This window comes from Ambystoma mexicanum, chromosome 2p, assembly GCF_040938575.1.
Source record: "Ambystoma mexicanum isolate Mex_15411 chromosome 2p, UKY_AmexF1_1, whole genome shotgun sequence".
NCBI classification, from domain to species: domain Eukaryota; kingdom Metazoa; phylum Chordata; class Amphibia; order Caudata; family Ambystomatidae; genus Ambystoma; species Ambystoma mexicanum.
In genome coordinates this window covers 1,400,783,541-1,400,798,212 of record NC_090923.1, presented here as the reverse complement: position 1 = coordinate 1,400,798,212, position 14,672 = coordinate 1,400,783,541, and the positions used below count along the sequence as shown (strand labels likewise).

Here is a 14,672-nt window from a genome sequence, read left to right as displayed (position 1 = left end):
ATATAAAACCTGGAGATCAGTCCCTTTTTGTTAGTTGACTCATTCAGAATGTTTTCCATGGCGGTAAGGTCCCTTCCCAGTTGCCCGTCCATTTCCCTGCCAACAGGGTCCCCTTTAACTGTAGGAATTTAAACACTTCAAGTGGACCCACTCGCAGACCCGATTCAAGACCCGATTCAAGTACAACCAGTCGCTTTCACCATTTGAACCGCTCTTATCAACCCCGCCTCATACCAGCTCTGGATTCTTATCGGGTCTCTAATGTCATCCCGAATTGGGCGGGCCCATATACAACTCATTGGCGACGGCCACATTGTGAGCCGTTTCATTTCCCCTTTATACCACCAGAGCCTTAGGAGCGAGCCCATGGCAAAATAATTGATGACGCTACTCGGGAAGGATTTCTTTGGGGCCAACAGCCATTCTCCCAACGTGAGCAGTCTCATTCGATAATTTTCAATTGCCACCCATTGTTTTTGTTTATCCTCTCTCAGATGTGGTACCAGAACCCTAAACTGAGATGCCCCATGGTACTCATACAAGTCTGGGAGACCTACCCCTCCTTTTTCCTTTGGCTGGGTCAGTGTTTCATACGCTAGTCTCTGTTATTTACCCTGCCATATTAACCTGCAAATCATTCTCTTTATGTCCACAAAATGGCCTTTAGGGATATTAATCGGGGGCATTTGATAGAGATATAGTAGTTTCAGGAGCACCATCATCTTCAGGGCTTTCACCCGGCCCAACCATGATATAGTCAATTTCGCCCACCTCTCCATGTCTTTAGTTATTGCCTTCATGAGCGGGGGGGAAATTGGCCTCAAAGTTCTTTTGTGGTGCTCGGGATATTCACACCCAAATATTTGAGACTTCGGTGGGTTGTAGGGATTCCCTCCACTATTGCCTCTTCGTAGTTGTCCCCTCCTGTGTGTTTATATGAGAAGAGAGTCGATTTGTCCGCATTCACTTTAAGACCCGCCCATTTCCCAAATTCTCAAAGTAATTGTAAGACTTCTGGAATGTCTTTGTGTGGATTGGCTAAGTACAATAGGATGTCATCTGCAAGCATTGCCAGTTTATATTCGACTGCCCCCACTCTTATCCCCCTTATGTTCTGATTTTTCCTAATGTTCCCCAGAGTCTCCATAGAAAGGGAGTATAGCAATGGCGATCGGGGGCACCCCTGCCTTGTGCCTCTAGTCATGCTCATCTCTTTGGATATATTGTTATTGACTACCATCCTCCCCCTTGGAGATCTATTCAGTGCTTGAACCCCCCTTAAGAATGTGTCACCGAATCCCATTTTCCTCAGTGCCTCCCACAAAAAGGCCCATTCCACCCTATCGAATGCCTTCTCTGAGTCTATGCTGAGGAGAGCGTGATCTCCCTCATTACCCATTGTGTGCTCCATTATATCCAAGGTCTTTCGCATTGCATCCGCTCCCTGTCTATCCTTTATGAAGCCCACCTGATCTGGGTGAATCAGGCGTGGCATAATCCCCTCCATGCGAGACGCTAGCACTCTTGTACAGATTTTAGCATCCATATTCAGGAGCAATATGGGCCTATATGATTTACAGGATGTGGGATCCTCCCTCCCTTGGGGATGACTGCTATGTGCGCTTTGGAGAATGATTGAGGTGCCACTCCCTTCTCCTGTATGGTGTTAACGAGATTCGCTAGGTGTGCAGACAGGATATCTCCAAACTGTTTATTAAATCTTATGCCGTACCCATCCTCTCCTTGGGCCCCCCGGGCGAGTGTCTCTTTATGGCTGCTTGCACCTCCTCTGGGGTTATGTCCAATTCCAAACGGGTTAGTTCTACCACCGTCAAGCAGGTCAGGCCTGCCTCTATTATGTAATCCCCCCATCTCCCTCTACCCTTGTACACTCCCCGAAGTATAGAGAGTTTCACAGTATTTGGCAAATTGGTTCGCTATCTCTTTTGAGGTTCTGAGCATCTCCCCCCCCTTCCGTTTGAAGGCCTTCCACCCATCTCTCCGCCCGCAGACTTGACGCAAGCATCCTATCGGCTTTGTCCCCTTTTTCGTAGAATTTTTTCAGCTCTTCCTGTTTGTTTTTGATCACTGATAAGTGCTCTTTATGATAAGACCCGAGAGTGGAGCTTCTTCTCCAATACCATAATTTCCCCTCTCAATTTATCTTCGATTAGTTTACGTTCTGTTTTTTGTTTAGCTCCTTCCCTCATGAGGTGCCCTCTCCAAACCGCTTTACCCGCCTCCCAAACCGTGGTCATGTGTACCTCCCCATTATTATTGATTTGGAAGTATTCCTCTATTGTTTCCCTCAGCTCCTGCGCATAAAGCTCTTCTAACCACAAGGAGTCATTGCACTTCCAACTGGAGTTTCTGCAACTGACCCCCCACCACCAATCGCCATGCTTGCTACAACAGTATCATGGTCTGTCCACCCCAGCGGGCGAATCACTGTGTCCTGTACCCTGGCTCTCTGTTCTTTGTTGACCAGCAAATAATCAATTTGTGTGAAGGTCTCATGGATCTCCGATTTAAATGTGTATCCTCTCTCTTCTGGATGACAAGCTCTCCACACATCCACCAAGCCCTCCTCATGCAATGTGGCTACAAACGTACTAGTCCCCCCCCCCCCGTTGGGTTCCTCTGATTCAGGTTTTCGTCTGCCTCCTATCCATTAGTGAATCGGTCTGCCCAGGTATTAAAGTCCCCTCCCACCAGCACCAGGTTCTCTTCATTCGCTCCCAATGATGCAAGGGCCTCCTCGTTAAAAGGACCTTGTACTTGATTGGGCACTTATACCCCCACCAGCTTGATTCGTGTTGCCTCCCTGTCCCCCTGTATTATTATCCGTCTACCCTCCGCTGACCGCTCCCCCATCAAATTTTTTCCAGCCTGAATTGTTTACTTAAAAGTACCCCCCCCCCTTTTTTTGATCCCCCGATGCCCAAAACACTTGCCCCACTCCTTTGCCTCTCATTGCTTGCTCTTCCCCCGCTTTAAGTCTGGTCTGCTGAATAAAGAGGACATCCAAATCCGCCTGAGTAAATTCCCTAGTCACTAGGGTCCTTTTAGTTGGGGAGTTAAGTCCCTTGACGTTCAAGATGCGCACCCTTAGTATCTGCTTCCCCCCTCCTTGATCCATCTGTTTCAACTCTCCTACGTTGGTTCCCATTGTTCCTTGTTACTCTCTTTATGCCCAGCCCGACATTGTAATACTCTCATCATCTGTTGAGTCGTCCCGATTGTATCCCTGTCCCTCCCTCCAACCCCTCATTCTACCCCAACAACAACAACCTGAATTAACCGTAACAACTGAACCACAGCCATATTTGGCTGTATTCGGGCCCTAGTTGGTGACGCCCTGCCAAGCTTGATGGCCAACAAGGACTGTTAACCGTCGTCCTAGGGGATGTCATTAATTTACCTTGTCCTCCCATCTCCAGATCTTCTCAAGGAGTTCATCCACTTTTCGCAGGTCTTCACCACAGGACATAGGGCCCTGTCTCCTGTCTTTTGTATGTCCATTCCTTCATCATGGTGGTTTTGCTGGCGACACCGGGTTCGGCTTCAAGTATTTTCTTTCCAATTTCACCCTTAGTTGGCTCAGGGTCCTTTTTTGTTCTTCCGTTCGTGAGCTTGACGCTACTTGTGGGCCCACCGGGCCTCGCATGTCTTGTGTGTCTTTCAGCCCTTTGAGGACCTGGGTGGCCTCCTCCGCCATAGTGATCCTGTAGCTCTCTCCCTGAAATTCAAAGGTAAGGTCAAACGGGTAGCCCCATCTGTATCTGATTTTCTGTTCTGTGAGCCATATGGCGAGTGGTCTACATGCCCTTCTCCTGGCAAGTGTTAGGCTCGAGAGGTCCTGAACGATTTTGGAGCCTTGGTATTCAATATCCTGCCCAGGTTTGGCTTTGGTCAGAATTTCCGTCTTTTCCTTATAACTCATGAATTTGACTACAATTGAGCGCGGGCCCCCTCCAAATGCTCTGCCACCTCTGTGTGCTCTTTCGATTGTTACCAGTTTGCCTCCTTTGTCTTCAAATAGGTGGTTAATAATGTCTTGGAACTTTCGTTCCACCTGCTGTGGGGTTTCCCCATCCTTTTCTACCAGGCCCAAGATCCGTAGGTTCGGTCTTCTCTCCCAGTTTTCCATGTCGTCCATTTTCAGCGTTATGTCTTCCTCTCGCAATTAGATGTCTGTCATCCTGGCATTGAATTTTATTTCCATTAGGTCCACGTTGGCTTGGTTGTTCTAGATTTTCCACTTTACCTTCGATCCGCTCCATTTTCCCTTGTAGTTCAGATATAGACGTCTGTATGTCTGACCGTAGCGCCTTAATCTCCGACAGGATCCCGGCTATGTCTTACTTTGTGACTGCCATGCTCTTCTCTGCAAATTCCGCTTGATAAGGTTGAGGCCACTGTTTGCTCTCTTCTATATTGCTGAAGCTTCTGTACTCCCACTTTCTGGCGAGGAGCAACCATATAATTATGTCCACTCTGCTACAATCGCTCACTGGCGGGCCATTTGGCCTCTGTTTCTGCCCGCTCTCCTATGATCATTCTGTTATCCTTTACTGGCCAGTGTTTCTGCAGTCTCAATAGGCCTTGACCTTTTCTGTTCCTCCCCGAGACCCACTCGGATCAATCCTCTTCTTTCTGATTCCAGGCTCGCTGGTGCCTTTCCTTACTTTGTCCCATGTTGTGCCTTTCCCCCTTTGGTCACCGTCCTATGACTTTACACTGCTCTTCGCATCCCTTTTCTATTGGGGGATTTTCCTCTTGCTTCTGAGCAGGAGGAAGTGCAGTCGGCCGGAAAGATCTGTGGACTTCTTTTTTTTAACCTCTATTTCCTGTTGGGGCCTTTCTCTGCGTGTCCTTTCTTTGTGCTTCGAGGTTGTCTGTTTCTCCGCCTTTATTGACCCCTTTTCCTCTCAGCCTTTCTATCCAATCCTTGGGAGTGCAGATGCGTTTCTGTTTCCCCCGGTGCCCCCCCCTTGTGCATGAACTTCCTTAGTCTGCCTGCAGGTTTTCTGCTATGCCCTGGTCAATTTGTTCTGTTCACTGAGGCTCTCACTGTCTTGCTGCTTTAACAGGTGAGGGGACCCCCGTTAGATCCCCGCTCCCCACAGGGTGCCTGGTCTCCGTTCCCTGTATCTCCTCTCGGCGAACGCTCTGTTTCGCCTTCCTCACTCAATTCACTCCCTCTCATCACTTGCACTGCGGTCCACCACTCTGTGCGGTCTGGGGAATGTAATCTCTCCCTGCTGTGTGTTGCCTGCCAGCCCTCCTCGACCTGTATAACCCATTCTCTGAGCGCAGACGCTCACCTTTGTTAGTGTGGGCTCCTCCTTTTCGTCCCTTCTCACGTCTCGCTGCCTCATATCCTCTGTCGAGTTCCTTTTTCGTTTTCTTTCTCTGTCATAGCGGGGCTCAAGCTTTCTCTGTGTATCTTTGAGCCCGCTCACCGGCCCTTCCATGCCTTTATGGGCTGTCTCACTGCAACCCGGTGCACGACTGTTGCTGGCCTCCGGGCTCTCTCCCTCTCTCCGGGTGTGTCTGCCACTGTCCTGCACGTGGCGACTGTTTACCCGTTTGCTTTGCTGACACCCGGGGAGCACCGCCGATTTTGCAGCTCGACTCCCTTTTATCTTCTGATCCCTTGCGCCGTTGTTCCTGGCGGGTCTTTCTCTTGGCGACTCTGCTCCAGTAATCGCTCTGTCAGCCCGCCATTTTCCCGCGGAGCTGTGGGGGATGGGCACCTTTTGGAATCTCGCCTTCTAGCACCACTTTTCCCTTCACCCCAGGGTGTCCTTGACGACGCACAATTCCGGAGGGTTTTCCTTCTGTTTTTGTTCACTTTTGATGTGGAGAAATGCTCTAGATCATCTCAAAAATCCCCCTGGAATGCGGAGCTACGCTTCAGGCAGCCATTGCATTCTGCGCCCCCTGATGGTCTCCGTTCTTCCTTTTTCATGCTGAGTTACAGCTGGAGCACCTTCACGGTATAATTCCTCCAATTGCTTCATTGTAGTTGCGTAGCGTTGCAGCCCGGAGGGAGAGACATTTACACACATCTGCTTCCACCGGCCGCCATCGAAGTCCGGAACTGTAAATATTAAGGCACAGATAAGACTGTACATGAAGACTAAGTGGGACTAGATGGGTATGACGTTGTGGGCACTTGTGAACAGTTAACTAGGGTGGTTGATATGAATTGGGATAAAAGGAATATAATCTTCTGTTGTTGCTGATTTCAACATTGAAAATGAAGGCGCAGTAGGGAGAACATCTGTCTCATTATTTAATCCATTTCCCCTTTCCGGGACCTGGTGCACAACTGAGATTTTAGACATTTGTTTACAGGGTCTGTGGGGCCAGCAACTCCTGCAGGCTTCAGCAACTGTGACCTTACATTCACGTGTAAGGGAATGGGTGGCAGACCAGCTTCTAACATCTGCATTCACCATCTTGGATTCATTCTGCAGATTGCTTGGGCTGCTGCTGCCTGTGAGGGCCAGGATCCTGGTCCATTTATAACTGGGTATAATTTTAGGTATTTGATGCATGGTGGTATTTGATGCAGGATGGCCTTCTAAAGGAAAACAAATTCAACACCATTTACTGTGTGAGCTGTACTCGCAAACCTAGGTCTCTTGCTATATTGGCCACCCTCAGCTGTACTTAACAGTCCATTATGAAGAACTGCCATCTGGCAAAGGTGAGAGCAACCATGGCTTTTTAAACTATTTGTAGTAATAAAACGATGTATGTAATTATACAATGTATGTAATTTTATCTCTGTAAGGCTCACCTGCTACCCAGGCCCTCCTCGTTTCAGCAAATTCCATGCCAAAAGCATGGCGTTTACCTGTGGCCTGCCACATCATAATCCAGAAATGCAGCACCTGCTCTTCAGTGGCACAGAGCAGGTTCAGAGGCCACAGAGCAGGTTCAGAGACAGGTACAGTGACAGTCAAGTCACTTTAGAGAAGGCGCTGCATTTAAAAATGCTCTTGGATGCCACTCGTCTGCTTCACCAGTTCGGCATTGTTCACCTTGTGGCGGAGAAGTGTAGGGTCCGGCCGAGGTGGGTGCCTCTAAATTTCCGAATGTCATCTATCCGGCTCCTCGCCTCTGTGATCCTCCACAGTTCATCCAGTCAAATCCTCTTTTGGGCTCTCTCTCTCTTTTCGATGTGTCCCCACGGCAGGATTTCGTTTCAGGACACTTCAGAACCTTTCCCGTTATGGTCAGGAATTCAAATGGTCTGTGCAGGTGGGGCCGCGCGGCAACGGGTTCTCTCCCGCTTTCTTCCTCCTTGCTCCGAGCCCCGTGCCATGTGGCCGGCCTCTTCCCCACTCACTCTTTGCGGGTGCTATGTTGGGCCAGCTGAGGATGTGTCCTTGGGGCTGGCGTCCCCTCGAGGGAAGCTTACTTCCACCGTGTCAGGGTCCACTGCAGGGCTCTCTGCTGATGTGGTTATCATTCACCATTTTGGTGCTGTGTACCGCCAGGCCATAATGTTCGGAGTCTGGTGGGGCAGGAGCATGTCCTCCTTTTTTCTCGGTTATCTCTCCCCTAGCCAGGTGCTTGGTGTGCCTCTGGGTACTCCTTTGTATCAGTGCTTCAATTTTAGATTTTTTCCTCAGGTTTCGGGTTGGGATTATCTCTCAATCTTCTCTGTTGTTCCCGTTGAGAAGGGAACCGAGGTTCAGGCTATCATTGCCTTCCGCGCCCCCTAGTGGTCTCCCCGGTATCTTTAATTTATTGATTTTCAATAGTACACAGCAGCAATATCACAAATCGACAGCAAAGAATTAATATTATTAAGGCAGTGGCTACGTTGCAAACAGAAAATCTGATTGCATAAACGGAGCCACATCTAAGCAGATGGCTGAGGTATTTAAAATAACTATCAGAGAAGTCATACATATCCCTGGTACAGATGGGGGTTTGAGGGGAAGGTGGTGGCTCAAGCCTGCTCCAAATGATTTTAGAAGAATGCTGCAAGCGCAGACCAGAAGAGAACTTGGGCACGCAGTACTTGCATACATCTGTTCGCAGATATTTGCGTGTAGCAATTCCCCAAACCAGGACTCTATTGTTGGGGACCAAAGGCATATCCATGACAGGGCAATGTGCTTGCGGGCTAAAGGCAGTGCTAGGTTCACAGTTCTGCTTAATGTGTTTGTCACCTATGGGAAAGGGAAGCCCCAACAAGCATGCAACTAAATTGAACAGAGTATCAGAGGTGGCAAAAGAAAAGAGCGTGGTTGCGATATCCCACTAGAATCCATCGACCAAGGGGAAACTCCATGCCAATTGCCAGAAATTAGCATCATACATCTTGCATTTTGGGCCAGAAGCTGTGGGGTCACATTTCCTGGTTTTGGTGGGAGTGTAGTACATCAGGTGGAGGAATTTAAAATGGATTCATTGATTTACAGGATTTGGAGGGATTCACCTCGTTTGGGTGCACGCCTCCTTCAACTCATCTTCCAGCAACCTACCTATATTTTTTTGCCAACGTGTACCGGAGCCAAGAGTGCCCTCTAGTGTCCATACGGCTACTATATTACACATGTTTGAGACTTTCTCTAATTGAGGACCCTTCCCAGCAATGTACTACATTAAGGTACTGGTTTCAGGCGACTAAGGATATGTTGGAAATGTGTGTAACATCTTGCCCCTAATTCTATTATAGAAATCGTGCATGTGAACGATGTGGATCCCAATTTCCAAGACTTCAACGAGAGAAAGGTACCTCCAGTGTAGATATCAACCAACGTAACCAAGTCTACTCTTTAGATCACAACAACAATACCCTTAACCCACAGTGAATGGAAGACCTTGTAAACATCCAGATCGATGTTTGCAGTATGAGGGGGGTGAGAGGGAGATTGTACTGATTGTGCAATCTGTGGCGAGGTCAGGATGTCACCCAACAGACCACCTCATTGGATAGTCCCTTATGGGAGGTCAATAGAGGAGTCTCGAGAGTAGGGGAGAGTGTGGAGCAGTTATATTGACCCGATTCAGTCATGGGGAGGGAGATCAAACCCCAGAGTGGCATATTGGGCCATGACGTAGTCCTCTAGGTTGGAGACATTGAGACCAACATACTTAAAGGGCAAGGTTTCCCATCCTAATCTGTCTTCTTTCCCTTGCCAGACCAGGTAGATTATTGCAGATGTAAGGTCGGCAAAGAATGTACAGGGTAATTACACAGAAATATTGGTAAACGAGTACAAGAATTTGGGAAGAATTATCATTTTGACTAATAAAATACCAGTCATGGATAGTCAGAGCTTTAGCCATTTGAGGATCTTGGCCCAGACATCAGCCAGCAGTCGCTTGAAGTTAGGATCATACAACGTTTGTGGAGTTCTGGTTGTGGATTGTATTTCTCTTAATTGTTAAAGCCACATAAAATTGTTATTATACTTAAGTCAGCCCTGTGAGCCCAGCCCAACCATCAACAGTCCATGGTATTCTCCCTAGAGATGATGTCTTGCTGCACCCAACAGGGCAGGAGCCAGTGGCAGTTGTGTCCCTTTTGATCCTTTGCGAGTTCTGGCTAAGTCCCTTTTGCACCTTTTTCCACCAAAGGACGTCTTTTTTCAAATTAATTGCGTTTCATTATACAGAGTGCTGCATCTGTCTATCTTACGCATATTCTGTGTTCCCTCTATGGAGGTGGATTTTTATTTAGTGTTTTAATAGTTATTACACATTGGTGTGCTTAATTAAAGTATATATATTTTATAGAACCTTGTTTGGACATTACTTTTATTTAGGACTGTTGCACTTTGCAGTACCCATATTACCACAAACTGCGAATGAGGTAGAACTACTGCCTATGCCAGCTTTTTCTCTTTGATTGGTATCCCTTTTGGTTTGTAGAAGTGTAGTGGCTGAGTAGGCTGTATAGCCACTACTTATCCTGATACCCCTTCAGAGTAGAAGTAATTTTATCACAACCCATGACCACCTGTTGTGTCAGCACTGAAGATTGTATGCATCTTTCCCCAAATCTCGCTCAGGTTTCGAATGGATGACATTCCTGCGGGAGATTCCAGATCACCTTGTTTTCAGAAAGCTCTCAAGACTTTCTTGTTTTGAAGAGGGCTTGTGATCCGTCAGGTTCTTATCTGCTTTTGACCAGCAGCACCCAGATGCCTTTTTAGCTCAATAAATCCTTTTACATTACATCTTTCCAGGGTGTCAACGAGTTTCAGGTACAATAGGTTTGGGCATACACATGAGGGTAGGGATGAATTGGAGAGCCAGAGGGAGCCCCTATATACCTCTTCCGGGGTCTGCACCACAGGGCGGGTGGCTATATCTGTGGCCACCCCAGTTCCATCCTCGAGCACCAAACCTGGGACTTTATCACAGGTTCTAGTCTTTCCCATCACTTCACACGCTGCATGGATTAAGTGCTGTTCCAGCATCATTGATCAGATCCATGCACCTAGACAATCCCTTGGCCCATTCCACAGTCCTTCAGTATATCTCATAGAATAACCTCCTCTTCTTAGAATTCAAAATGGCCGCTACATATGCGTTGGTTTGCAGCAGTTCTACTTGCTGATGAAATCTGTGTTGCCCTGCGACCTGTGCCCATGACAAATCTATTTAAGTGCCAGACATATGTTGGGAAATGTCCTTTTGGTCACACTGTTCTACAGTTACATCTTACTGGGTTTCCAATAATTGTAGGATACATAATAAGGCTGGCTACGTTTTGATACACACTATCCCTCAGATGACATCCAAGATATAATTGTTTCCAAGAGGCATTCCTAGGTAGCATACTGGTGGGAAAGATGCTATAAAAAGCAGCTCCCGCTCTGTCCCCATAGAGCTATAGTATACTATAGGGGATGCAGCAAAGTTGTATTAATGACCAGTGAACATTCTTACTTGATGTCACATTTTCATAGATTCTTTATCGGCTGACATTCGTCGCAAACAGTTGTGGTCCTCTTCTCTCTGTCTGGGTTAATTAGACTCAGTCATTTTTACTCCTTTACGTATATTGCCAGTCTATATGGAGTCTCAAAGCCTAAGTCTTTCAAAGTTCTCAGTCTCATATACTTCAGGTTTCTCAGCACCTCTTTATTTGAGACTTAATTTTAAATGTTCTCAAAGCACAGTTCAGCTTCAAGGCTCAGGAGATTTCTTAAACTTCAACACCTCGCTCAAGATTCAAGTGGCTTTCAGACATCTCTGCACCACTCATATTCTAGGTGTGTGCTGAAACTTTGCAAACACATTTTAATGCTGCAGGTGCTTCCGAGGACGTATTTCAAGCATCAGCATCTTACATAAAGTATTGGAAGTCAGAGGCTATCCCCATTAGTCTGTCAGTACAGCAACTTGATACTTCTGCCTGCATTTCCGTCCCATTTCGTTTGACTTCCATTGGCCCTGGGAATTTTAGATTGGTCTCTTTTCCAATCATTAGCTTGCTTTCTGGCCCCTGATAGCAGGAATGCCAAGTGATATTAACTGGGCTGGCCATCTTAGATTTTATCATTTACTCTGTAAGTTACCACGAGAATCTGCTACATCTTTGAGCGACAATTAACTGCAGGTTTCTTGGTAACTAGCCATTTTGTTTTCTGCGGTCACAGGCACTTCATTGCAGGGCACATTTACAAGCCTAATGCAACCATAGACTTTGACATGACTCCTCATCTGTTGATTGAAGATTTGTTGATGGATACCAGTCTGTCTCATGGACCTTGATCAACAGAAGTGGTCATGTTACTAGGTACATCTTCCTGCTGCTGATGTGTTCAGCTATTGCTCCACACACCTTCTGGGTTACTGATCCGTCGTATTGCAGTTAAAAATCTTTGCTCCAACTCCTCATGCGGGCACAATTTGGATGGGACTGACATAAATCATAGCATAGCATTTGAATGAATTGGTACATAGCCACCAAAGATTTAATTACTTCCTCTTTTATAAGGTGCTTAATACAGAGAGCAGTCTCTAAGCACGGGACCTGTATTCGAACAGGTGTTGCTCTGCATTGTCTTGCTTCCAAGACAAACGCGATGCCCCAACATATTCCGGATATGGTCCCCCTCCTCTTATGCTAGCTCTACTATATACAAACACACACACTCCCATGACAATAGTTTTTCCTCACTAGGGGAGTTAGTACACTTTTCAATTTTGACTTCTAAAGTGGTACTTTAGCAACAGAGTACGAAGCATAGTTTAAAAGATCCAAAGGTCTAAAAGAATCCTGCTATGACACCAGTCATGGGGCTAGCCATCTCTAGTTCATGTGGGGCATGGCTACGAGATGGATTCATTAGTGGTTAGCAAAAGTGATAAACAAGGTCTTTACACAGGGGGCTCTGGGGCTTAGGTAATTGATGTTTCTAGATGGTGCAGGATCACTCTGTAACAGAACAGCACACCTCAACCCTTAGAGTTCAAGAAGATTACAATCAAACAAAGCCAAAATCCTGACACCGCAGATCAAAAGGTTCCCTTAAATTAAGTCTCATGCATAGCATGCCATAATTCCACCATTCCCTGCTGGAATAACAAGCTTTTACCTGTGGAAACAAACGTTTTACACTCCTTTGAACCAGCCTGCACTGCGAGCTGCTACCAGGCTCTTGCAGGAACTCGAGCGCTGCGGTGAGGAGTCGGGGCATGTGCTTGTCACGTGATTCATTACGTGACCAATTCCATCTTCAAAGCACCCTGCCATCTGCCCTTGCGGCGTTAAGCCTGGAGGAGACAAGCCCACTGGATGTTGTGCGGCTGTTTGGCGCTGGTGGCATGCCTATCGGACGGGAGACTGCGGAGGTGTTCCCTCTTTGATCCCGGCTGTGCGGTGGTACTGTCTAGCCATCTAGCGTGCTAATCTACAGCGTAAGCAGCTTTTTTTTCGAATTGTAACAGTTCACTAATTCATTGTACTCATATCATTCTCTTTTCAACTTTTTAGGAGCATTAACTAGCATTAACTCTTGTAACTAGAAAATTACAAATATATTTATTTAATTTTATAGCAGACATTAAATCCCGTTTTGCATCGATAGTGACGGACTCACCAAAAATAGATGGCATCCCGATTCAACACCTGTTATATGCAGATGATATGGTTTTACTCTCCAAAATCCCCAATGGTCTTCGTGCCCTATTGAAATCCTTGGAAACCTATTGCTTAGAAAATTATATTTCAATAAATGTTGTGAAAACCAAAGTGATTCAATTTGGCACACACAGGCAGAGATCTAAAACCCATCAACGGCCATTGCAATTAACAAACTTGGATTCAGTTCCCTCATATGTCTACTCGGGAACCTTAATAAACCCAGCAAGCGAGTTCGGTGGGATATGAGAATTATATAAAGCAAAAAGCGATTATGACGCTGTCCCAGGCTCGATTGATCAAGGCCAGGTACTGCAAATTTTCATTAAAGCCAATTATAATTTATTATAAACAAAAATACGTACCTGTGGTCACATATGGTAGTGAAACCTTTAAAATAAAAACCTATGAATATTGGTCTGCTTTAGAAGGTCACTTGTGGAAACGTGTGTTAAACTTACCTATGTCAATACCCATAGCCATTTTGAGGAACGAGTTAGGTTTGCTGTCGCTATATGCAATCTACAAATGGAAACTTTGTTCCTTATATAGGAAATGCTTAATGGCAATTGACAGAAACTCCAAGGGGTTAATGTACATTGCGGCGAATTACCTGTTAAAATCAAAAGATAATTTCCCTACAATGTGGCGAACGAAGGCGCTGGGAATCCTCATACAATTGAATTTTTCTGACCTCTCTCTGATCAACAATCCTAATGCGGCCAAAAAGCGATTATGGCAACTTGACTGGATTAACACTAGGAATGCCTGTACTTCGTATCAGACATTCACGGACAACCCATTCAATTTGAAGCGTTATGATATGGTGGAGCCTTATTTAATGCTGTTTCCAAATTCTCGTCAACGAGACGATTTCCTGCGCTTTCGTTTAAATATATGGCCTACCCATGAAGTATTATGCAGAAGAAAACTCTTACCACCAAAAGCATTGCCTTGCCGATATTGTCAATCCGCTCCTGAAATGTTGACACTTATGTGCAGAATGTGTAATATTAATTCCACAGAGGATTTTGTTTTTTAAGCATTTGTTTGAGGGATCATACATTGAGTCTACTACAGAATTATGAGACTTGCTATTTCACACTGTAAGGAAAATCGTTAGATATGCTATTTTGAACTTTTTGTACGGTTTAAAAATGAAAAAGCTAGAGAAAAAACTGAGCTAATCAATTTAACTTTCATGTCTTTACACATATCTGTTAAACATATCAATTTGTAACAAACAACTATGCATGTATAAATGCTGTATTTTACCAAAACATTTTTGATAATATTTTAATGTTGAAAAAAATCAAGATTTTCTTTTATCTTGATTAAAACAATAAATAAATAAAAAATAATTAAAAAATTATTCCACCAATGGGGTGATCAAGTAGATAGTTCTGTTCGAAGCAAAGCATGGCCACTGTCTGCTTTACCAATGAGCAATAAAGCAAGCCATTCCTTCAAAACAATTACTCCCTGTATAGATTACAGCAGCAGAGGGCACTTTCGTTGATCAAAATTGCAAACCACATATTTCAGC

The 14,672-nt window shown here is 45.7% G+C and overlaps 1 protein-coding gene across 3 annotated transcripts in view; it reads right to left on the bottom strand.

Moving 5' to 3' along the window:
• DHX30 (DExH-box helicase 30) overlaps positions 1-14,672 on the bottom strand; it is a 1,582,523-nt gene that overhangs the window by 378,565 nt on the left and 1,189,286 nt on the right. The window lies entirely within an intron of this gene.